The 24,443-nt window shown below is 42.4% G+C and overlaps 1 protein-coding gene and 1 pseudogene across 1 annotated transcript in view; both read right to left on the bottom strand.

Annotated features, from left to right (window-relative positions):
• The window catches only part of ATG7 (autophagy related 7), a 184,591-nt gene that overhangs the window by 19,681 nt on the left and 140,467 nt on the right, over positions 1-24,443 (bottom strand). The window lies entirely within an intron of this gene.
• Positions 2,097-24,443, bottom strand: part of LOC102843916 — a 32,129-nt pseudogene continuing 9,782 nt past the window's right edge.

Below are 24,443 nucleotides of genomic sequence, written 5' to 3'. Positions count from 1 at the left end.
TCAGGGAGAGGAGCAAATGGGGGGGAGAGGGGAGGGGTTTGTGCGGGGAGAAGGGTGCAACAATGAATGAATGGAATCCCAAAATCTCTGTAGATATTCACTGAAATGAAAAATAAACAACCTAAATTAAAAAAAAAAAAGTACAACTCCTGTAATGATTTTCTCAGCATACAGACAGAATAGGTACAGAGAAGGAAAACAAATTGACATACTCTTCCCTGTCTTAAACCATGCAGCATTCCCTTGCTCTGCTCATACAGCAGCTTCTTGGTCTAGTTACAGATTTCATATAAGCACTTAAATGTTCAGCAATTTCCATTCTTCTCAGTGTTACCAGAGTCTATTATGATTCACACAAATACCTTTTGATAGTCAATGTTTCTATACTATCAGCTAAGATCCATCTGACATTAGCAATAATACTCCTAGTTTCACAGTCTCTTCTAAATGAAGCCCAAACTTCTAGCAATTCTCTGTCAATGTACTGTTCTTACAATTTTTTTTATGATCTTCAACATATTTTGCTTGCATGTGATTATTGTTGCTGTGTACTGTCAAGTCAGATCCAACTGGCAGAGGAGATTGTCCCACCTTCTTCAGAGAAGCCTCTGGTGGATTCGAACCACATGCCTTTAGGATTGCAGCACAGCTTCTTGTCACTAGGCCACAAGACCTTCTTGCTTGTGATATTAATGATATCATATTGTTTTTCTTGGCAGACTGGTGAGCCTGTCCAGGTCTGCATCTGTTTTATGGAACATGTCAATTATTATCCCATCAAATCCTTTTTTTTTTTTTGCTAATGCCTTCAATGCAGCTTAAACTACTTCCTTCATCAATATTCTACTTCCTAAAATATTTCAAAATTTCTTTGAAATACTCAACCAGTTTTCTTTTTGTACAGTAATTCTGTATATTCCCTCTACCAAAACAATGAGATATCATCTCAACCCAGTTAACAATAGTAAAGTTCTATAAGATAATGCTGGTGAGAATGGGGATAGGTTGGAAGACTCAGACACTGCTGATGGGAATAAGAATTGGTGCAATTACTACGTCAAGTAGTTTGGCCCCTCCTTAGAAAGTTGGGACTAGAAATAACATTAGATCCAGTAATCTCTCTTGGTCGTCCATGGAATGTTCAGTGCTCTTCTCCAGCACCACAGCTCAAAGGCATCAATTCTTCTTCTGTCATCCTTCTTCCTTTTCTAACTCTCAGATGCATAATAAGTGATCAGAAAGACTACGGCCTGAATCAGATGCACTTTAGCGCTCAAACTCCTTATCACTACTCCTCAATAATTAAGAGAGGTACCTAACTGCAGATTTTCCCATTGTAATGAGACTCCTTATTTCCTGACTGCTGTTATTGTGAGGGTGTTAATTGTGGATCCAAACAAGATGAAACTGTCAAAAGTTTCAATCTCGGAAATCAAGATGGCGGAGGAGGCAGAGACAACGCGGTGAGCTGTAGGAGCAGCGGACCACTTGGAACAGGAGCACTATGGCCTCCTACAGACTTCTGTTTATTGATAATTGAACAGTTAAACAGTTGATGACTGGTCTTCAGTGAAGATTGAGGCTCAACAACAGGAATTCATGGATTCGCAAGGAAGAATGGGTGAGTGCGACAACTCCCAACCCCCTCCCGCAGAGCGCTCACTGCGCTGCACCGCAGCCGCAACTCCAAGAAGCTCCCACAGCTGGAACCTATGGAATCCCTCACCCAGGTTGGAGAGTGGGCACCAGGGCTCCCCAGGACTGGTGCAGCGGAGCCACCACACTGCAGCAAAGTATTCTGGGGAGAATTCGTGGAGCCAAGATGGTAGCAGCAGGGGAAGCGGTGGCCACTGGCCTCCCAGCAGGGGAAACAGCAGGCCTCCCGCGCAAGAGATGAAGCGCGACCACAAGCCGCCAGTGTGGGAGATGACACACGGGAGATGGCTTGCGCCCGCCGGCCACCCATGTGGAAGATGGCACTCACCTGGCAGCCGTCCAGGCGGGGGAATGGTGTGCGCCCGCTGGCTGCGTGCATTGAAAGATGATACACACCCGCCTGCTGCCCGCGCACGAGATGATGTACACCAGCCAGCCGCCTATGTGGGAGATGACACTTGGGAGATGGCTCGCCAGCCACCCGTGCAGAAGACGGTATGCACCCGGCGGCCGCCAGCACGGGGCGGTGGCACGTGCCTGCCAGCCACCCACACGTGAGATGGCGCATGCCCACCGGCCGCCCACGCTGGGGGATGGTGCCCGCCCGCCAGTCCCACGTGTGGGAAATGGCGCATGCTTGCTGGCCTTCCGCGCTGGGGGATGGTGTGCAACCGCTGGCTGCCTGTGCACGAGATGGCATGCACCCGTCGAGAGACGATGTGCGCCCGCCAGTCGCCCGCGCGCGAGATGATGTGCACCCACCGGCTGCTTGCGCTGGAGGATGGCGCAAATCCACCACCACCGGCTGTCCGTGCATGAGATGACACGCACCCGCCAGTTGTCCGTGCGCAAGATGATGGGCGCCCATCAGCCACCCACGCTGGGGGATAGTGCCCGCTGGCTGCCCGCGCATGAGATGACACGCACCTGCTGGCCACCCACGTGGGAGAGGACATGTGGTAGATGGCGAGCACCCACCAGTCGTCCACGCACAAGATGGCAGGTGCCCACCGGCCACCTGCGCTGGGGGATGGCACCCCGCAGCCTACATGTTTGGGTTTCCTTGGAAAACCAGAGATGATCACCTATACAATGGATTGTTGAAAGTCACTGTGAGTTGTCTACTTGACACTTAACAGTGGCAGCATGTCCAAGAGTACAGACATCCTAAATGCACTACATATTTTGATCTGTTGAATGCTTCTGCCAAAAGCTGTTTAGATAGACCTGGGGGGAGCCTGTTCACAATTATCAGGTTCTCTTTGCCATTTATAAAGGGGGAGAGCAGTGACACCTACTTCAAATTATAGTATGTCCACTTATGCTGGAATTTGAGACGCTGTCCCTGGCCACACAGTCCTCGGTCAGGTGAGGGGACCAGATTGGGGTGGGGGCAATTAGAAGGGGAGTGTACCAGCCAGCCCACTGGGGATGTTGCCCTGCTCAGGATAGGCTGTCCTCGGCCCTCGGCTCAAGGCGAGCCGTCACGGCCCTCTGCTCGGGGCAGGCTGTCCTCGGCCCTCGGCCTGGGGCGAGGCGTCACGGCCCTCTGCCCGGGGCGGGCTGTCCTCACCCTTGGCTCGGGGCGAGCCGTCACGGCCCTCTGCCTGGGGCGGGCTGTCTTCGGCCCTTGGCTCAGGGCAAGCCGTCATGGCCCTCAGGGTGAGCTCCTCAGTCCCCAGATTGTGCTATCTGTCCACTAAGTAGGAAAAAAAAATGCCTAGGGTATCCAGAGAATTTTATCTAGGCTACTTTCTGTCACCCTATCCCCCAGTAAACCTGAAAGCAACACCCCCAAAACCCCTCTATTTGTAACTCACAATTTTGTTCTCTCTAGGTTTGCTCCCTTTCCTACAGGTAACCTCACCACTGAGATTTAATTCAGACCTGATCCCGAATCCAGTGCCAGTGACAAAAAGGAAATACAACTGCCAGCTAAAGAAGCAAAGGAGGATGAAGCCTCTGGGTTCAACCAGCCATCCCCACTGGACCCACCTGGGAAAACACTTTGCAGTCCAAGGGGAGCAAATGACAGGAAAATATCTTCTAACAAAACAAGAAGGCAAGCAGCCTTAACTCAACATCACCATTAAGGTGATAAAGTGTCCTGCCTTTCCCCCCTCACATCAACACCCCTGTTCAGCATGAAGAAGCCAGAGAGTCGGCATCCAGTTCCCAAATCAGTAAGACAGTTGATTTAACTACCATTGGAAAATGCTTGTCATTTTCCTGTAGCATCTGGTCCCCACTGGATCCTTTTCATTTCCTTCACCTGCTCCCCCCACGAACCAATTTCTGCAGCTCTGCAAGTGCACCCCTGCCCATCCTCACCCTTCTGCCCCCTACCCTCACCTCCTTGTACCCCCAATATGTTTCTTCCCAATAAAAAAAAGTTTCACTCTCCTCTCCATCCATTATGATGTTGCCTATTAGTCCAGTGGAAAGAATATTTATTTTCTTGACATTGAGATGCAATCCAGTAATAGCAAACAGTTGGAAATAATTCAGTTGTCCTTGAATGGACAAATGGCTTCAGAAATTATGGTATATTCATACAATGGAATACTATGTATCACTAAAAACCAAGCAAGAATTTGTGAAATACTGCACAGTATGGATAAATCTAGAACAAAGTTGCTAAGTGAAATAAGTTAGTCACAAAAGGACAATTACAGTATAAAACCACTGCAGTAACGAAGGAAAGACTTAACATACACATAGAATCAATCTTGGAGGGTGTCTAGGGAACAGAAAATGGACATAAGGGAACAGGTCCACTGAATATCTCTCTAAAAGAGCCAGAGGGAGTGAGAATAATACAGCCCCTCACTTCCTCAGAGCAGAAGGCAGATAAAGAGCCTTTAGCCCAGGCCCATGGTGCCTGAAGAGTCACAACTTAGTAAGAGTTCATTTCTTTATTGTTGACTGACAGTTGTAGTACTGAGGGAAGTAAGATGGAGAGTGGGGGAAGCAAAAAAATATCACCCAAACCAACTGCAAGTTTTAGCCCAAGTTCCAAAGCACAATTCTTCAATTAGTCTAGCCCTAATTTCAGTTCAGCAGTCAAATCCAAATCATCCAACAAGGTTTGCCTCAGAGCAATTATAAGTCAGCTTCTCCTTCAACTCTCTGGCAGAAGTAGCAACAACCTTTAACTATGGCATTCATCTCAGGGCTCCTCTGCTTACATCTTGCCTGTTTGTCCACAGCAACGCCAAGTTTCTCTATCACCAGGGTGTTGCTTTCACCAGGGTTTTGCTTCAGACTCCCTCAAGTCTTGCTGCCACAAGTTTTGCTTGACTCAAATCTTGATGTCCAGTGTGGAAAGCACTTTCTTTTATCCTAATTACACAGCTGTTGATGATTTTCAAGACCATGCTAATTTGTAAGACTATGCATCTGGAGTTAAGGTAGCTGGAGACCAGAGAATCTAACTGTAATGGGAAAAAAGAAAAAAAAAGAAGCCAACTTTTAGGCTAACACCACCAAAGGTTAACAAGAATGAAAGGGGAAGGAGAGGTGAGTAAAAAGAAAGAAATAGGTAGGTGGATGGAATGACGCTATTTAACAAGGGTAAATACAGATGTTGTTGTTGTTATGTGCCATCAAGTTGACTCTGACGCATAGCAACCTTATGTACAACAGCTCAGAATCTGCTCTATCTTGAGCCAATTTCATCATCTCTGATGCACCTACCCCCATCACTTCAGTCGCTGAGCCAATCCATCTCATCTAGGGTCTTCTCTTGCTCTGTTCCTCCAACCTTCCAAGCATGATGTCCGTCTCTAAGGACTGGTCCCTCCTTGCAAGATGCCCAAAGTATGTCAGACAGAACTTCAAGGAGCAGCCTTTACAGGCTTTGACCCTATCCAGGACAACCAGTTTGTTGTCTTAACAGTAGGTGGCACATTCAATCCAACACCACAACTCAAAGGCATTCATTCTTCTATTTCTTCTATCATTTTTAATCAACGTCCAGCTCTCTGATGCATAGCAAGGAACTGTGAAGATCATGGTCTGGATCAGGCATACCTTAGTCTCCAGACAGACATCATTCCTCTTCAGTACGGTGGAAAGATCCCTGACAGCTCATTTATTTCCCCAACAGGTCTTTGACTTTCCAACTGTCAGTACCAAGGATGTCTGTTAACAATCTCAGTCTCTTCACCATCTATCATGATGCTCTCAATTGGCCCGGTGGTAAGAATCTTTGGTTTTTTGATGTTGAGCTTCAATCCATATTGAAGACTGCAGCTTTCTGCAGCAAATGCTTCAGGTCCTCTTCAGTTTCAGCAAGCAAGGTTGTATCATCTGCATAACATAGGTTGTTGGTAAGTCTTCCTCCAATCCTGATGTCACGTTCCTCCTTATAGAGCCATACCTCATGGAAGATCTGTTTTGCAAATAGATTGTAAAGGTATGGAGATAGGATGCATCCCTGGCATACACATTTCCTAATTTTGAAGCATATAGTGTTTCTTTGCTCCGTTATGACTACTGCTTCGAGGTTTAAGCATAGGTTTCGCATAAGCACAATCAAGTGTTCTAGGATTCCCATTCTTTGCTCAGAGTTAGCCAGAGTTTGTAGTGATCCACACAATCAAATGCCTTTGCATAGTCAATGAAACACAAATATTCCTCTGGCTACTCTCTGCTTTCAGCTAAGATCTGTCTAACACTGGCTATAATGTCCCTAGCGCCACAGCATCTTCTAAACTCAGCCTGCATATCTGGCAGTTTTCTGCTGATGTGTGGTTCAGTCATTTCTGAATAATCTTCAGCATATCTTGTTTGCACGTAATATTTATGATCTTGTTCAATAATTCCCACACTCTAGCAGATCACCTTTCTTGGAAGGAGAATAAATATAGATCTCTTCTTCTTATTTGGCCAGGTGTTTGTCCTCCAGACTATTTGGCATCACCTGGTGAGTGTGTCCAGGGCAGCATATGTTTGTTGAAACACGTCAAATGAGATGTCGTCAATTTCTGGGTACTTGTTTTCTGCCAATTCCTTCAGAGCAGCCTGAACTTCCTTTCATCACCATTGCCTCTTGATCATATGTTTTTTTCTTGAAATTCTTCTGTGTCGGCCATTTATTATTTATTTTTTTTGGTATAGTTACTCTGTGTATTTCTTCCATCTTCTTTTGATGCTTCCTGGGTCACTTAGCATTCTGCCCACAGCATCCTTAAGAATTGCTACTTGAGCTTTTCTATGAAGATGGTGCTGAAGGCAAAGAAGGAAGTCCCTGCCCCTCCCAAAGCTGAAGCCAAAGCAAAGGCATTAAAGGCCAAGAAGGCAGTCCTGAAGGGCGTCCACAGCAAAAAAAAAAAAAAAAGAACGAGATATCCACACATCACATCACTCACCTTCTTGTGGCCTAAAACGCTGAGACTCTGAAGGCAGCCCAAATACCTCCGGAAGAGCACCCCCAGGAGAAATTTCCCCTAACCACTGAGTCAGCCATGAAGAAGATAGAAGATAATAGCACACTTGCATTCATTGTGGATGTCAAGGCCAAACAATCACCAAATTAAACAAGCTGTAAAGAAGCTCTATGACATTGATGTGGCTAAGGTCAACATTTTGATTAGGTCTGATGGAGAGAAGAAGGCCTATGTTAGACTTGCTCCCTACTATGATGCTTTGGATGTTGCCAACAAAATTGGGATCATCTAAACTGAGTCTAGCTGGCTAATTCTAAATACAAAAAGAAAAAAAAAAAAGAATTTCTACTCGAGGCTTGAATATGTTCTTCGGTTCCTTCAGCTCAAGAAAAAGGCTGAGCGAGTTTGTCCTTTATGATTTTCCAACTTCAACTCTTTGCACATTTAATTATAATACTTTGTCTTTCAGTGCTGTCCTTTGAAATCTTCTATTCAGGTCCTTCACATCTTGATTTCCTCCCTTTGCTTTAGCTTCTCGGCACTCTAGTGCAACATCCAGAGTCTCTTCTGACATTCCTTTTGGTCTTTTCTTCTTCCTCTGTAATGACCTTTTTCATTCTTCATGGATGATATTCTTGATATCACCCCATGGCTCAACAGTCTCCGCTCATTCATATTCAAGGCCTCAAACCTGTTCCTGAGATGGTCTTTATATTCAGGAAAGATAGACTCAAGGTCAAACTTCGGTTCTTGTGGATTTGATTTGATATTCTTTAGCTTCAGTTTGAACTTGCATATGAGTAGTTGACGATCTGATCCACAATTGGCACCTGGCCTAGTTTTCACAGTGTCTGCAGTTTTCAGTGTCTCCAATGATTTTTCCCACATATGTAATCAATCTGATTCCTATGTAGACCATCAGGTGATCAGGTGAGGCCCACGTGTATAGTCATAGTTTGTGTTTCTTATAAAAAGTATTTATAATAAATAATTGATTGTACAGAACTCTCTCATCCTGCACATCCATGTTTCCTGACATAGTTAAATAATCATATCCATCAACTGTAATCAATGGTATATAATGAAATGTTTATGAATTACTGAATGAAAAACTAGTATGAGTTTTCACTCAAATAAATTTCAGAGAATTACAATCTCATCTTCTAGTCTAGGTGGCAACTTTTCCCCAAATTAAAAAAAAAACAAAACATTCAATGAAATGTTTAAAGAGTTGTTTACTATTACCGATACCAAAGTTCACCAGAATTAAAAAAAAAAATTTAGACTGCTAAAGAAAAAAAAAACAACAGGTAGAAGAAGACACACACACACACACACACACACACACACACACACACACACAAGAATAAAGAGAAAAGAAGGGAAAAAGAGATGGGGAGATCAACCTACTAGCTAGTCAAATGTATTTTTTAAAAACATTGGGAAAGTTGGCTGTCAGGGACCTCTTCAAAGTACTGAAGAGTAGTGATGTCAGCTGGAGACTAAAGTGCACCAGATCCAGGCCATAGTCTTCACAATTGCTTGCAATGCATCAGAGAGATGGACTATGACTACGGATGATAGAAAGAAGACTGATGCCTTTGAGCTGTGGTGCTGGAGAAGAGTTTTGAATATACCATGGACTGCAAGGAGAACAAACAGGTTCACCCTAGAGAGGGTGAGGCCAGCCTGCTCTTTGGAGGCAAGGATTCTTAGGCTTTGTTTAACATACTGTGGGCATGTTGCAAGGAGGGACTGGTCCTTGGAGAGGGACATCATGCTTGGAAGGGTATGGAGAAAGAACCATAAATGAGATGGACTGATACATTGACTGGGGCTATGAAGGTAGGTGTGTTGGAGATAGTCAAGTTGGCACAGGATAGAGCAGGCTTCAGAGCTGTTGTACCTAGTGTTGCTATGAGTAGTAATAAATTCTACAGCACATAACAACAACAACAACAACAACAACAATAACTATCCCTCTATTTTTACAATAATGGTCATATGCAGTATTTGTCGTTATGAGACTGCATTTGTTTACTCTGCATTAATGCCCTTCCGCCTCTCCCAAGTCATGTAATATTTTTAAAAATTGTTGCTCCTGAGTACTGCATAGTATTCCGTTGAGTGAATGTACCACAATTTCTCAATCCATTTGGTTGTGATTGGGTTACACAGTTTGGTGAGTGGACGGAGATGGGGAAGTAAATGGGAAGGACCCAGGCAAAAAGACAGGGCAATGATGGGCAAGGTCCCATGATGATTAATTTTATAAAACATAATGCATAAGAATGATTGTATAAAACACAATATGAATGAAGAATAACATGAATCACAATGTGTATGAACTTTGTAAGTAAACCAATAAAAAAGGAAAAATAATTTAGAAATGGGAAAAGAAATTTCACAAAAAAGACTATAAAATAGCCAATAAGTATGTAAAGAAATGTTCATCATTATAAATGATCAGAGAAATAAACTTTATAATCACAATGAAATACTATATTCAGCCACCAGTACAGTCAGAATATAAAAGAGTGAAAATACCAAGTGCTGGCAACCAGGACTCTTACAGGAATAATTCAGAGGTGGGGTATTTATATAACCTATGATCCAGCACCTCCATTCTTAGGCATATGTTGTTGTTGTTATGTGCTGTCGAGTCGCTTGTGACTCATAGCGACCCTATGTACAACAGTCCTAAACTCTTCTCTGTCCTGTGCCAATCGCACTGTCTCTGACATTCCCATCCCGATTACCCCAGTCACTGAATCAATAAACCTCATAGAGGGCCCCCCCTCCTGTGCTGTCCCTCCACCCTACCAAGCATGATGTCCCTCTCCAAGGACTGGTCCCTCCTTACAACATGTCCAAAGTATGTTAGAAGGAGCCTCAGAATCTTTGCCTCCAAGGAGCCCCCTGGTTTAACCCTTTCCAGGATGAATCTGTTTGTTTTCCTTGCAGGCCATGGTACCCTCAATACTCTTCTCCAGCACCACAGCTCAGAGGCATCAATTCTCCTTCTATACCCCTTAGTCATTGTCCAACTCTTTGATGCATAACAAGTGATAGCATATATCTAATAAAAACGTGTACATATGTGTATAAGAAGATACAATGTTCACAACAGCATTTTTCATATAGCCGCAAACTAGAAACCACTTAAATGTCTATAAACAATAGAAAGAATAAACAAATTGTTTCCCACAGCAGAATAGAACATATTACTGTACAATAATAATAATTAAGAATAATTATGTGCAATAATTCTTATGAGTATTGAATGAAGGCAGCGCAGTATATATTATATGACTCAATTTATATAAAGTTGAGGGGTTTTGCTTAATGCAAAACGCTGGAATGAGGCATCAGGGAGGCTTCTGGGATGCTAGCTGACTCTAATTCATGACCACCTGATGTTCTACAGAGCAGAACTAACTGCTATGTAGGCTTTCCTTTCCTTTCTTCCTCCAAGCCCCATCCCTTATTTTTCATTGATGGCAATTAGAGTGAAAGTTTACAGAGCACATGAATGTCCAGCCATATATGCACATTTCGGTTTACCATGTCCACTCATTCGTTCCTTCCTGCCTTCTGAGTTCTATCCTGGTACAAGTGCTGTACTTTTGATCTTGTATGGCTGACTGTCCCAATAAGGCATGCAGATCTCCTTAACTTACTTTATATATCTCTCTACTGTTGACTGGAAAGTTGAGCCAAAGCAGTGCGGGGAGGAGTTCAGTTTCAGGCTTGAAATGGGACTGATGATCTTAATCTTAGGCACTCTATCACCTTCTATCAGAAAATCAAGACTGGTCTTTTTTCCTTTAAATTTATACTCATTAATTTTTGTACATTTCCTTCCCTATGCCCCCCTTACTCTCTCCCTCAGTCTACACTACAATGCACTTATTGTTCCAGATTGTTGTCATACATATATTCTTAGTCATATATTCCTTTCAAATCATTCTTCCTTTCATTGTTCCAATGCAGTGTTCATTATCTACCCACTCTTTTCTTATTTTCCCCTCAACCTCCCAAATCAGTCCTATTTTATAACAATGGTGTTATGCAGTATTTGCCCTTTTATGAGTATTTGCCCTCAATAAAATGCCCTCTCGGGTCACCCATGAGTTGTTTTTCAATGCTGTGTAATATTCTATTGTATGAATGTACCATAGTTTTTGTTTTCATTTGCATTTATTTGTTGGTAGGCACTAGTGTTGCTTCCATCTCCTTGCTATTGTACATAACACCACAATAAAAGGGTGAGCATATATCTATTTAGGTTTCTCTAGGGTATATTCCCAGTAGTGGAATTGCTGGGTCAAATGTTATTTCTATTTCCAACTTTTTCAGAAAGTATGAGACCACCTTCCATAGTGGTTGCACCATTTTACACTCCTACAATCAGTGAATAAGAGTTCCAATCTTTCCACAACCTCACCAGCATTTATTGCTTGTAGTTTTGTTAAAATACTATTGTTATTGGGGTGAGATGATATCTCACCAAATCAAAACAAAGTTGTTTTGATTTACATCTCTCTTAGAGCTAGGGATTTAGAACCATTCATATTGTAAATGTCTTCTTTAGCGAAGTATCTTTTCATATCCTGTGCCCATTTTGTGATAAAGTGCTCCAGTATTCTGTAAGTTTTAGATATTAAGTCCCTTATCAGATATGTCATTGTTAAATACTTTTCCCTAGTCTGTGGATTTTCTTCTTAATCTTTTGGAGTTGTTTTACTTGCATACGGATTTGATTCTTAGAAGGCCGCATTCATCTGCTTTATTCTCTCCTGGTTGTTTGTAGCCTATCTTTTTTTATGTCTGAATTTTATGCCACATTTTTCTTCTACTCTACCCAGGACCTTATACTGTGATCCCTTTCAGAGCAGCTGATTGTGGTCCATCCTTTGAACTAATTGTTTCCATTACTCTTTGATTTCCCCATTCTTTGGATGTGGAAAGACCAATAGTTACACCTTGGAAGGCCACTCCAAACTTTTACGTTTCCAGTCACTAATCATTACAGCAAGACATAGAACACTGTTTCTGTGGGCTGTGATGTCCTGGCTGAAATCTTTATAAAAGCAGACTATGAGGTCTTCCCTCTGGGGTCTGAAGGGTGGAGTCAGAACACTTATCTTTGTTGGTCATCCTAAGTGCCATCCACTTATGCTAATCATGGATCTTGGGGAGCTGGATATATATGTTTAAGGAAGAGTTGCTTATTTTCAGTTTCTTCAGCATTTTTTAAACAATATATGCATTTTAAAATTGCTTGTAGGAATGTACCACCCCTATAAATGCAGTGATCATAGAAACTGAATTTCAGAAAGCAAACAGTAAACCAGAATGGTTTAGGTAATGAAATAAATATTTCAAGAGGACAGAAGAAACACATCCAAGAAAACAATTACACATGAATGGACAGGCTGGCAAAGCAATAACATAAGAAATGGAAAAACAATTTCCCTTCCAGAAAATTAAAATTCATAAAGCCTTCCATCCAGCAGTTCCACTTCCAAGAGTTTCATTTAGATATAGAAGCACTTTGGCATTGGGGCCAATCGGTCAGGATGCTCATGGACATATCATTTGTTGTAACAAAAACTGAAGACTTCAAATTGCTATTGTTGTTATGTGATATTGAGTCACCTACAAAACTAAGTTATGTCACATACAATCACTGGCTTATTCTACCGCTATTGTCAGAATGAAGGAGCTCTGGTGGCCTATTGAGAAGGGAGTTACGTTGTCACCCTGAAGGATAGAGGTTCGAATATGCCTGCAGCACTATAGGAGGAAGGAAAATCTCTTCTCCTGCAATTTACAGCCTCTGCAAACCTACTATTGAATCAGGTATGAATTCATTCCAGGTCAAAGGCAATGAATTTGAGTTTTACAGGACCAACAGAAACACATTTCCAAGAAACAGTGTTAAAAATCAACCACACAGAGCCATGTGTGTAGTATTCATGTTAGAAATATTAATAAGTAGGTAAGGCAGGTGAAGGGAAAGGCAAAACACAGTAAGGAGTTGATTAGATATTGTACGTTAATTAAGGGCAAGGCATGTGGATCGAATCACCAGCTTCTCCATGTGCAAAGGATAGGCAGTCTCTTCCGATAAGATTTACCTCTGAAAACCCACTGGAGGGGTCACCTGTGTCTCTGCGTATCTGTGTATCCAGTCAATTAAGTAGGTTGTTGTTTTTGCTTGCAACTCATAGCAACCCTATGTACAATGGCCCTAAACCCTGCTCTATCCTCTGCAAATCACACTGCCTCTGACACACCCATCCCGATTACCCTAGTCACTGAATCAATCCACCTCATCGAGGGTCTTCCGCTCCTACGCCGTCCCTCCACCCTACCAAGCATGATGTCCCTCTCCAAGGACCTGTCCTTCCTTACAACATGTCCAAACTATATCAGACGAAGCCCCAGAATCCTTGCCTCCAAGGAGCAGCCTAGTTTAACCCTCTCCAGGATGAATCTGTTTGTTTTCTTGGCAGTCTGTGGTTCAATACTCTTCTCCAGCACCATAGCTCAAAGGCATCAATTCTCCTTCTATCCTTCCTAGTCATTGTCCAGCTGTCTGATGCATAGCAAGTGATTGCAAAGACCATAGCCTGTATCAGAAGCACCTTAGTCTCCAGAGTGACACCACTGCTCTTAAGTACCCTGGAGAGGTCCCTAACATCAGACGTTCCCATTGTAATATGTTTTTTGATTTCCTGGCTACTGGTGCCAAGAGTGTTGGCTGTGGTGCCAAGCCGACTAAAGTTGTTAACAATCTCAATCTCTTCACCATCCATCCTGATGCTGCCAATTGGTCCAGTGGTGAGAATCTTTGTCTTCTTGACACTGAGCCTCAATCCATATTGGAGGCTGCAGTCCTTGACCCTCTGCAGCAAGCATTTCAGGTCCTCCTCAGAACATTAAGTAGGCACCTGACTTAAAAATTTCTTAATGTGTCTCTTGCCTGGAGCACTAGACCACAGCACTGCTGCCTGGGGGGTGCCGCCCCCTCTGACTGGAGGCCACCTGGCCCTGCCCACTGGGCCCCTGAACACACCTGAAGGACCTTATCTAGTTGCAGCAACACTCAAACCTGCTGTCTGGAAGCCCGCTGGGCCTTTTCCTGGAATTCTTGATCCTGCCAGACTGATGTCATCATTGCTCTTCAGTACTTTGGAGAGGTCTCTGACAGCTGACTTTCCCAATGCAATTCGTCTCTTGATTTCTTGGCTGCTGGTACCAAGAGTGTTGACTGTGGAGCCAAGCAAACTAAAACTGTTACCCGTCTCAATCTCTTCACCATCCATACTGATGATGTTGCCAATTGGCCCAGTGGTGAGAATCTTTGTTTTCTTGATGTTGAGCTTCAATCCATATTGAAGGCTGCAGTCTTTGACCTTCTGCAGCAAGTGCTTCAGGTCCTCCTCAGTTTCAGCAAGCAGGGTTGTGTCATCTGCTTAAAGCAGGTTGATGAATCTTCCCCCAATTCTGATGCCACATTCCTCCTCGTACAGCCCAGCGTCCTGGATGATCTAATTACTTATTTAAATAAGACTGAAATTATATGCAGGACTTTGCCTTGTGTCTAACATGTGAAGACCTTGGGGGTTATATTTCACAGGAAAAAAGCTAAACAAACTGAAAACAGGTACTTCATCAGAGAACTGAAGTTTGAGGACAAACTGGTGCCCTGACAATCAGAAAATGATGGTGACCAGAAGAAGGAGGAGTCCCAGAGCCAGCACCTGGAGACAGAGGTCGTGCTGGTAGAACCACTTTAACCTGCAATTGCTAGAGGCACCAGCATGAGAGCTATCCTGTGCTATCTCCAGGGTCTCCTCCATGCTCAAGCCCATGTTACAGTCACTGTGGATGCCATCTTGTTGAAGATCTTCCTCTCTTTCTCTGACTCTACCTTTCCCAACATGATGTCTTTTTCCTGACAATGTGCTCAAAGTATGTGGGATGAAGTTTCATTACTCTTGTCCCTAAGGAGAATCCTGGTTGTGCTTCCTCCAAGACTTGTTTGTTCTTTCGTAGTACATGGGCTATTCAATACTCTTTTCTACACCACAATTCAAAGGCATTTCTTCTTTAAACCTCGTTTATTGTCCAACTTTCAGATGCATAGGATATTACTGAAAATAACATGGCTTGGACCAAGAACATGTTAGTCTTTAAACTGACATCCTTAGAACTTATTTTAGATATTTTTAGAACTTTGGAGAGAATCTTCACCAGATATTTCCTCAATGCAACATGCTTTTTGATTTCTTGACTGCTATTACTATGGATGTTGACTGTGAGTCTAGTAAAATGAAATTACTGGCAACTTCAATCTCTTCTCCATTTAGCATTATGTTGCCATAACGAGGAGTTTTGTTTTCTTGATGCTGAGATGTAATCTATATTGAAGACTTTGATCTTCAAGAACAAGTGTTTACAGTCCTCCTCACTTTCGGCAAGATTGTGTTATCTGCATATCACAGGTACTTAATGACTCTTCCTCCAATCCTAATGTCACACTTTTCTTCATATAGTCCAGGTTCTTTTTTTAAAACTTTATTTATTTATTTTTAATTTTGTGTACCGTTGAATTGGACCTGAATGGCACAGGAGGAGTTTGCCCAGTCTTCTCCAGTGGAGCATCTGGTGGTTTCAAACCACGAACCTTCAGGATTGCAGTGCAGCTACTTTGTCACTGGGCACCAGAGCTCAATAGTCCAGGTTCTTGAATGATTTGTTCACCCTAAAGACTAAACAGGTATGGATAAAGGACACAACTCTCACACACACTTTTCTGATTTTAACCTATACAGTATTCCCTTATACGGTTCAGACAACTGCTTCTTATGAGCACAACTAAGTGTTCTGGGATACTCATTCTTTTCAATGTTAGCCATAATTTTTTTATAATCCACACCGTCAAATGCCTTTGCATAGTCACAGATAAGTATCTTTCTGGTATTTTCTGTTTCAACCAAGGTCCATCTGGCATCAGCAACAGCATCCCTCATTCCATTGCCTCTTCTGAATCCACCTTGAAATTCTGGAAGTTTCCTGTAAATGTACTTTTCTAGCCATTTAAAAATAATCTTTAGCAAGATTTTACTTGTATATGATATTAATGAGATTATTCAATCATTTCCATCCACATTCTGTTGTATCACATTTTATGGAGATACGAACAATTAAGGATTTCCTCCAGTCACTTAGTCAGGTAGCTGTCTTCCAAACTTCTTGGCACAGTCTAGTGAACACAGCCAGGACTGCATCTGCTTGTCAAAATATGTCAAATGCTATTTCATCAATTTATGGGTCCTTAATTTTTGCCAGTGCTTTCATTACAGCTTGAAGCTCTTCATTAATTATCATTGGCTCTTGATCATGCTATTTCCTGAAATGGTTCAATGTGGACCAATTGTTTTCAGTACAGTGAGTGTTTCTGCATATTCCTTCCATCTTATTTTAGTGCTTCCTGCATAACTCAAGAATAGATTTGATGCAATGAACACTAATGATTGAAGACCACATGAATTGTAGAATAACATCAAGGATATCATTCACTAAGAAAGCAAAATATCATTACAAAAACAGTGGAGAAAGCAAAGACCAAAATGGATGTCAGAAGAAATTCTGAAAATTGTAGTAGGACAGCAAGAAGCCAAAACAAAGAGAAAAAATTCTGAAGTAAAAAAGATGAACCAAAGATTTGAAAGGGCAGCTTGAGATGACAAAGCAAAGTATTATGAGTAAATGTGCAGAGATTTGAAGTTAGAAAATTAAAATGGAAGACCACTTTTGGCATTTCTCAATGTGAAAGAACTGAGTAACAAATTCAAGCCTCGAGTTGCAGAGAAGGAAACATCCAACTCCAGCACCAACCAGCCTCCCTGTCTCTTAGCCTCACTTAGGTGAAGAGTGAGTTTTGCTTTATTTTCATTGCTGGAAAAAGGTCTCAGAAAAGGGAGAAGGGGAAATCTAAAACACTGATGAATAAAAACCCCTCAGATATATACACCTTGCTCATCAACAGAAAGTATGAAGGGAAGAATGAGCAATGACACCTCAGAGACCAATGGGAGATTTGGGGATGAGGAGTGCTGAATATCTAAGTAGTCATAAGACTGTCTCCTCTTCTTGCAGGTTGGGATGGAATACAGAGTTCAAGGAGAATGGTGAAGGTCTGAGGCAGCTCTGTAAAAACTTTGAGAAGGAAAGCTAACCAGCAACACAGGAACAGGTGCTAAACAGTCTGAGGTACTTGCTTAGGACAGAAAACTCAAGTTTTGGGAGACAATAAGGATCACCCAAGGGTGGAGACTGGCAGGATCAAATAACTATCTGCTTTTGAGACAGCTCCAACTCTGAGTGACCTTCTGTTAGGCTTGAGGCTATAAATCATAAGAGGAGGAGAGGGCTCTTCTTTCTCCCTCAGAGCTGCTGGTGGAATTGAACTGCCAGAGAAGCAGCTTATGAGTCACCAGCCCAAGTCCCTATGGAGAAGGTCACTGGGCTCCCTACTGGCAGGACAGGAATACTAAGGAAAGAAGTGAGTAGGCACCAGCGCAAGGATAGTGAGGCTGGAACTGAGGCTGAGGGAACCGAGCCAGATCCCCCAGAGCTGGAGGAGCAGGGCACCTGCTAACACCTCAGGGGAGGCACAGTAAACAACTGGACAACTCAGTGTCTGGATAGGTGACTTTCTCGGAAATAAAAATCTCTGTAAATGTTCATTAAAATTAGCAAAATAAAATGAAAAAAAAAATGCTATCTCAAGAATAATCTGGGTGGAAATGAGAGAATTTATTGTTTTAACGATAAATGTTATTTTCTGAGAGAACCGTTATGCAAAAGATATACTTGCTCTCTGTAAGCTCCAGTAAGATGGAAGTATTTTGAAAAAAGAGAAACTTCGAAAAAAAATTTTTGGAACAATGCCAGAGGTGATCCTTTGTTCTTACCTTAATGAAACGTTCACATTTTAAAGCCTGCGTTTCCACAGAGAATTTCACAGCAGGGTATAACAGTCAGTGGGAAAACATGGAAGGGAGCCCCTCTCCCCAGCCCCTAAGGCAAAATGTACAGAAAGGTTGATGCTGAAGCTTCATTAACAGCATGGCTTTTAAAATATGTGGAAAAATGTAATCCTCTAGGGGCATATTTAATCACTCAAGTGTTTTCCAGTATTCTCTTTATGTGCTCAGGAGTTAATCTGTGTTATGAGGATAAGCAGCTTATAAAACATACGAGAAATTCTCCCCCCCCCATATGAACACAGCTTAACTTTCTTAAAGAGGAAGATGTGTTTAAAACTGTAGTCCTCAACAAAAAGATACTATTCACAATGAATATTAGCACTGCAATAAGCTGTCAGACCACATAGAACACAGCAAACCTCATGAGTGAATTATATGTGCTCCTGAAATACTAAGTTTGGGAAAGTTATACATGCTCTAAAGGTCCTAGGAAAGTCTGCTGAATGAGAAACAATGATGATTCATAAAATTTTGAAGTTTCTCCTGTTGGGCACACTTTTCAATGCCTCTCTGCTTTGTAAGATGAGAGCATGCATGAACTGATAACCTCACTCAAAGATGGGACAATCTGTTTCAAACATGACTTTTTATCTTGTTGAGACTCTTTGGTGATTCTTCACTGTGACCTTGGTCAAACCCATACCGTCCACGTAGGCATTTAAGATCCCCCACAGCCTTCCAATTAGAGTGGCTTTCTAGAAGTGTCTTCACATGCAATACTATGTTATAGTTTTTGTCTCATGAGAAAGAGAAAGGATCTGCAGTTTGTAAATATCGTCTAATATTCTTAATCTGAGACATAAGGAATTGGGCACTCATCTTAAAAAAAGGGAGTCCTGGCAGCCTGAGGGTGAGGAGTAGCAGTGCCAACCCGAAGGCACATATTTAAAGCATGAGCCGTCTCCTCCCATGCAATTTACTGCCTTTAAAAAGTCACTGGAGTGGAAGCTAAGAGTTAGTTGCAACTCGACGGTACACAATAACAACATCTTAAAACAAAATCTAACTACTTTTAAATGGGTAGAAAATATACAATTTCTAGGAAGCTCTTTTACTTGGAAATCATGCTTACTTGTTCTGGATTATTTAAAATATACATATTTGAGACATATAGGAAAATTTGTCCAGTGTCCCAAATATAGTAATAGATGAGTATGTCTGGATGTTCCTAGGGCCCTTACTCCTGCCTGAAGCGAACCATGTGAGAAGGGACAAGTATGGCCATGCTGTGGGCAAGCAGCCCGTCATCCCTGCAGGGGCTGTACCCCTAACTCAGGGAAACCTTTCCTTTTCCATTACAGGTGCTGAGGGAACTGGTCCAGAACACGGAATCCCCACTTAGGGTAATGAGTTGTAAGCAGGGATAGTTAGATCAGGAAACTCCTTGGCTAGTTTATCGCCTCATGTCTTTGATTTCTCTCATCATAATAAAAAACAATAACAGAAAGGGGGAAAGTGCTCATTTCCACAGCCCCTCAATGCCTTACCATCATTGCCCACACAGGACCTCAGCCCATCTTGCTCACTCACTCTCTCATGCACATCCATCTAGACAGGTGAACTTTATGGTAGCAAATGATACCCCAATAAAATTGTTGAGTAGGGAGCTCTGGAGGTCTAGTGGTTCAGGAGTTGTACTGCCAACCCAAGGGGAGGAGATTCAAACCCACCAGCTGATCCGTGGAGAAAGGAGGGATCCAGTGTGATTTACAGCTTCTGAAAACCTGGTACAGTTAGCTATGACATGATTCTGACTCAACAGTACATAAAAAGAACAAAAAGCTGCTGAATAAGATATGGATTCAGAGTCAATATTTGTGTAATTGAAACACTGTAAATTACTCAATGACTCTATAACATTCCAAGACGTTTATTTTGTTTTTTAAAGATGCTTTAGGTGTTTAAAAGTATTTTAGATTCAATATTTCAAGAGGTGAAATAAATCAGATAAATTGCTAATGTGATAAACTATTTATTGGGTAAGTACTGGATAACTGAGAACTCAGAGAAATGCTAAAGGCTCAGATTACATGTGGCTAAAGACAGATTCTGTGCATACATAAAAAACACATAATGAAATGCTGACCATCAAGTGGGTTACCTTCTTATGTGAGGTGGTGAGTGGCAGGGAAGACCTGGAAGTCATAGTGCTGGTTCCCCAACTTATAGCACATCAGACTTCTCACAGTGGCCACCTGCGTGTTTCTGATTCATTAGGTCAGGGGTGGAGGCCTTGGGAGACCTTAAAACAAATGATTAACATGCTCAGCTGTTACTTGAGAGGCTGAAATTCTGAGTTTACCCAGAAGTAGATAGGAAGAAAGATCTGGCACTCGACTTCTGGGATCTGGACCATGGAACATTCGACTCTGGAATACATGAGCTCACTCAAGGCAGGTTGGAGATAATTTCACAGGAAAACTGGTGGGAAGCCAGGGATGAGGTCTGAGAATGGGTATTTGACAGCCGATAGGTATGGTACTGGTCCTCAGGTTACAGTTATGAATGGTGTAGGAATCACCAAAAGAAGATGGCAGGAATACAAACAGTCACTGTACCAAAAAGAACTGCTCAACACTGAACCACTTCAGGAAGTAACATGATCAAGAACCAATAGTTCTGAAGGAAGAAATTTAAGCTGCACTGAAGACCCTGGCAAAACAAGAAAGCCTTAGGAACTGATGGAATATCAACTGAAGTGCTTTAGGACACAGATGCCAACCTTGGGTGTGCTCACCAGTCTCTGCCAATACATATGGAACTGGCCAACTGAATTGAAGACGTTCATATTTGTTCCCATTCACAAGAAGAGTGATCCAAAAGACAATGGAAACAAACAATATCATTAATATCACATGCAAGTAAAATCTCGCCTATGATTCTTTCAAAACGGTTGACATCAACAGGGAACCGTCAGAAACTCAAGCTGGATTCAGAAAAGGCTGTGGAAGGAAGGATATCACTGCTGATTTCAGATGAATCTTGGCTGAAAGCAGAGAATACTAGAAAGATGTTATCTGTGTTTTACTGACTTTGCAAACATGTTTGACTGTATCGAACACAACAAATTATTGATAACACCTGTAAGAATGGGAATCCCAAAGCAGCTTTGCCTGTGTAAAACTTGGACAAAGCAAGGGAACACGGCATAGCTTAAATTCAGGCTTGTATCTTTTCTCCATGCCTATTTAAAGTGCATAGAGCAAATCACTCAAGAAGTTGGCCTATGAGGATGTGGCATCAGAAATGAAGGAAGATTAACAGCATGTGATGTGTAGGTGATGCAACCTTACTTGCAGAAAGTGAAGAACACTTGAATCATTTACCACAGAATTTCAAAGACCTTCAATATAGGTTACATTACAACATCAAGAAGACAAAAATCCTGTTTCAGACCAAAAGGCAATATAAACGTTAAATGGAGAAGATGGAAGTTGTCAATGATTTCATTTTACTTAGATCCACGGTCAACCTATTTGGTGGCAACAGTAAGACATTAAAAGATGTGTTGTACTGGGGAGACCTGCTGTCAAGGACCTCTTCAAAATACTAATGAGAAAAGATGCCAGCTTAAAGACCTAGGTGTGCCCGATCAAAGCCCTGGTATTTTCAATTGCTTCTGATGTATCTGAATGTTAGACAAGGAACAAAGAAGAGCAAAGAATGGATGCCTTTGAATTGTGATGCTGGGGAAGAATATTGAATATACTATGTTGTTGTTATGTGCCGTCGAGTTGCTTACGACTCATAGCGACCCTATGTACAACAGCCCTAAACTCTGCTCTGTCCTGTGCCAATCACACTGTCTCTGACACTCCCATCCCAATTGCCCGGTCACTGAATCAATCCACCTCAAAGAGGGCCTTCCCCTCCTGCACTGTCCCTCCACCCTACCAAGCACAATGTCCCTCTCCAAGGACCAGTCCCTCCTTACCACCTGTCCAAAGCATGTCAGACGGAGCCTCAGAATCCTTGTTTCCAAGGAGCCTGGTTTAACCCTTTCCTGCATGAATCTGTTTGTTTTCCTAGTAGTTCATGGCACCCTCAATACTCTTCTCCAGCATCACAGCTCAAAGGCATCAATTCTCCTATCCTCCTTAGTCATTATACAACTCTTGGATGCATAACAAGTCATAGCAAAGACCATGGCCTGTATCAGATGCACCTTAGTCTCCAGAGAGACACCACTGCTCTTCAGTACTTTGGAGAGGTCCCTAACAGCTGACTTTCCCATGGCAGTACGTCTTTTAATTTCCAGGCTACTGGTGTCAAGAGTGTTGACTGTGGAGCCAAGCAAACTAAAGCTGTGAACAATCTCAATCTCTTCACCATCCATCCTGATGCTGCCAATTGGTCCAGTGGTGAGAATCCTTGTCTTCTTGACATTGAGCCTCAATCCATATTGGAGGCTGCAGTCTTTGACCCTCTGCATCAAGTGCTTCAGGTCCTCCTCAGTTTCAGCAAGCAGGGTTGTGTCGTCTGCATAATGCAGATTGTTGATAGATCATCCACCAATCTTGACCCCACATTTCTCCTCATAGAGGCCAGCCTCTGGGATAATCTGTTCTGCATACAGGTTGAAAAACTATGGAGATAGGACACATCCCTGGCATACGCCTTTCCCAATTTTGAACCATTCAGTGTTTCATTGCTCTGCTTTGACGACTGCCTCTTGGTCCAAGTATAGGTTTCACATTAGCACGATCAAGTGTTCTGGGATTCCCATTCTCCTCAGAGTCAGCCACAGTTTGTTATGATTCACACAGCCAAACACCTTTGCATAGTCAATGAAACACAGATAGACATTCCTCTGGTATTCCCTGCTTTCAGCTAAGATCCATCTAACCTTAGCTACAATATCCCTAGTACCACCTTCTGAATCCAGCATGGACTTCTGGCAGTTCTCTACTGATGTGCTGTTCCAGTTGCTTTTGGATAATCTTCAGTAGAATCTACTACGGACTGTAAAGAAAACAAACAACACAAACAGATGTATCTTGAAGGAAGTATAACCACAGTGCTCCTTAGAGGCAAGGATGGTGAAACTTAGTCTCATTTACTTAGAGCTTATTTTCAGGAGGAACCAGTCCTTAGAGATATCAAGCTAGGAAAGGTAGTGGGTCAGTGAAAGGGAGGAGGACCCCCAACAAGATGGGCTGATGCAGTGACTACCACCTTGAGCTTTAACAGAGATCATGAGGACGGTGCAGAATGGGGCGAGGTTCAGACTGGTTGATCATAGGGACGGCATGTTTATAGTTGACTTGATGGCACCTAACAACATCAATGTACACACACACACACACACACACACAGAGAGAGAGAGAGAGAGAGAGAGAGAGAGAGAGAGAGAGAGAATATGAGATCTAAATTTCTGTAAGGCTATATTAAGTCAGACTTGAACCACAGCAGTCCATCATAAAGAACTAACGTGTCATGTTTGTTCTTATGTGTCATCAAGTCGCTTGTGACTCATAGCGACCCTATGTACAACAGCTCTGAACTCTGCTCTATCTTGACCCAACTTCATTGTCTCTGAGACACCTACTCCCACTACTCCAGTCACTGACTCAATCCATCTCCTACATGGTCTTCCTCTCTTGTGCTGTCCCTCCATCCTTCCAAGCATGACCTCTCTTTCCAGGGACTGGTCCCTCCTTGCAACATGCTCAAAGTATGTCAGATGGAGCTTCAAAACCCTTTGCCTCTAAGGATCAGCCTGGTTCCATCATCTCTAGGATGAACCTATTTGTTCTAGCATCTCATGGTGTATTCAGTACTCTTCTCTAACACCACAACCCAAAGGTATCAATAACTCTTCTAGCATTCTTAGTCAATATCCAGATCTCTGATGCATAGAGCAAGTAAGGTCATGGGCTGGATCAGGTGCACCTTAGTCTCTAGAATGACATGGATGTTCTTCAGTACTTGGAGAGGTCTCTGACAGCAGACTTTTTTGTTTTTTAGATTTTATTTTAATAACTTTAATGAACATTTACAGAGATTTTGGATTTCCATTCATTCATTGTTGCACTTTTCTCCCTGCCCAACCCTCCCCCCTCGCTAGTTTGCTCATTTCTTTCAAAAGTAAAAGAAAATTCTATCCTTAGTATACAATCTCCCCATACCCCTCCCACTGCCCCAAGTACACTCTACTATGCAACCTTAATTGTGGACTCTTATAATAACTATAATACCCTATCATATGTTGCTTTTAAATTATTCTATTCCTCATTTGTGTCAATGCAGTATACACAATTTATCCAGTTTTTCTCAGTCTTACCCCAACCCTGATATCAGTCCCATTTTACAGCAGTGGCACCATGCAGTA

Source organism: Elephantulus edwardii, unplaced genomic scaffold (genome assembly GCF_000299155.1).
Source record: "Elephantulus edwardii isolate Elephantulus edwardi_28Jun2011 unplaced genomic scaffold, EleEdw1.0 scaffold00288, whole genome shotgun sequence".
In the NCBI taxonomy this organism is placed as follows: Eukaryota; Metazoa; Chordata; class Mammalia; order Macroscelidea; family Macroscelididae; genus Elephantulus; species Elephantulus edwardii.
The sequence above is the reverse complement of the archived record's forward strand: the minus strand, read 5'-3'. Positions and strand labels throughout refer to the sequence as shown.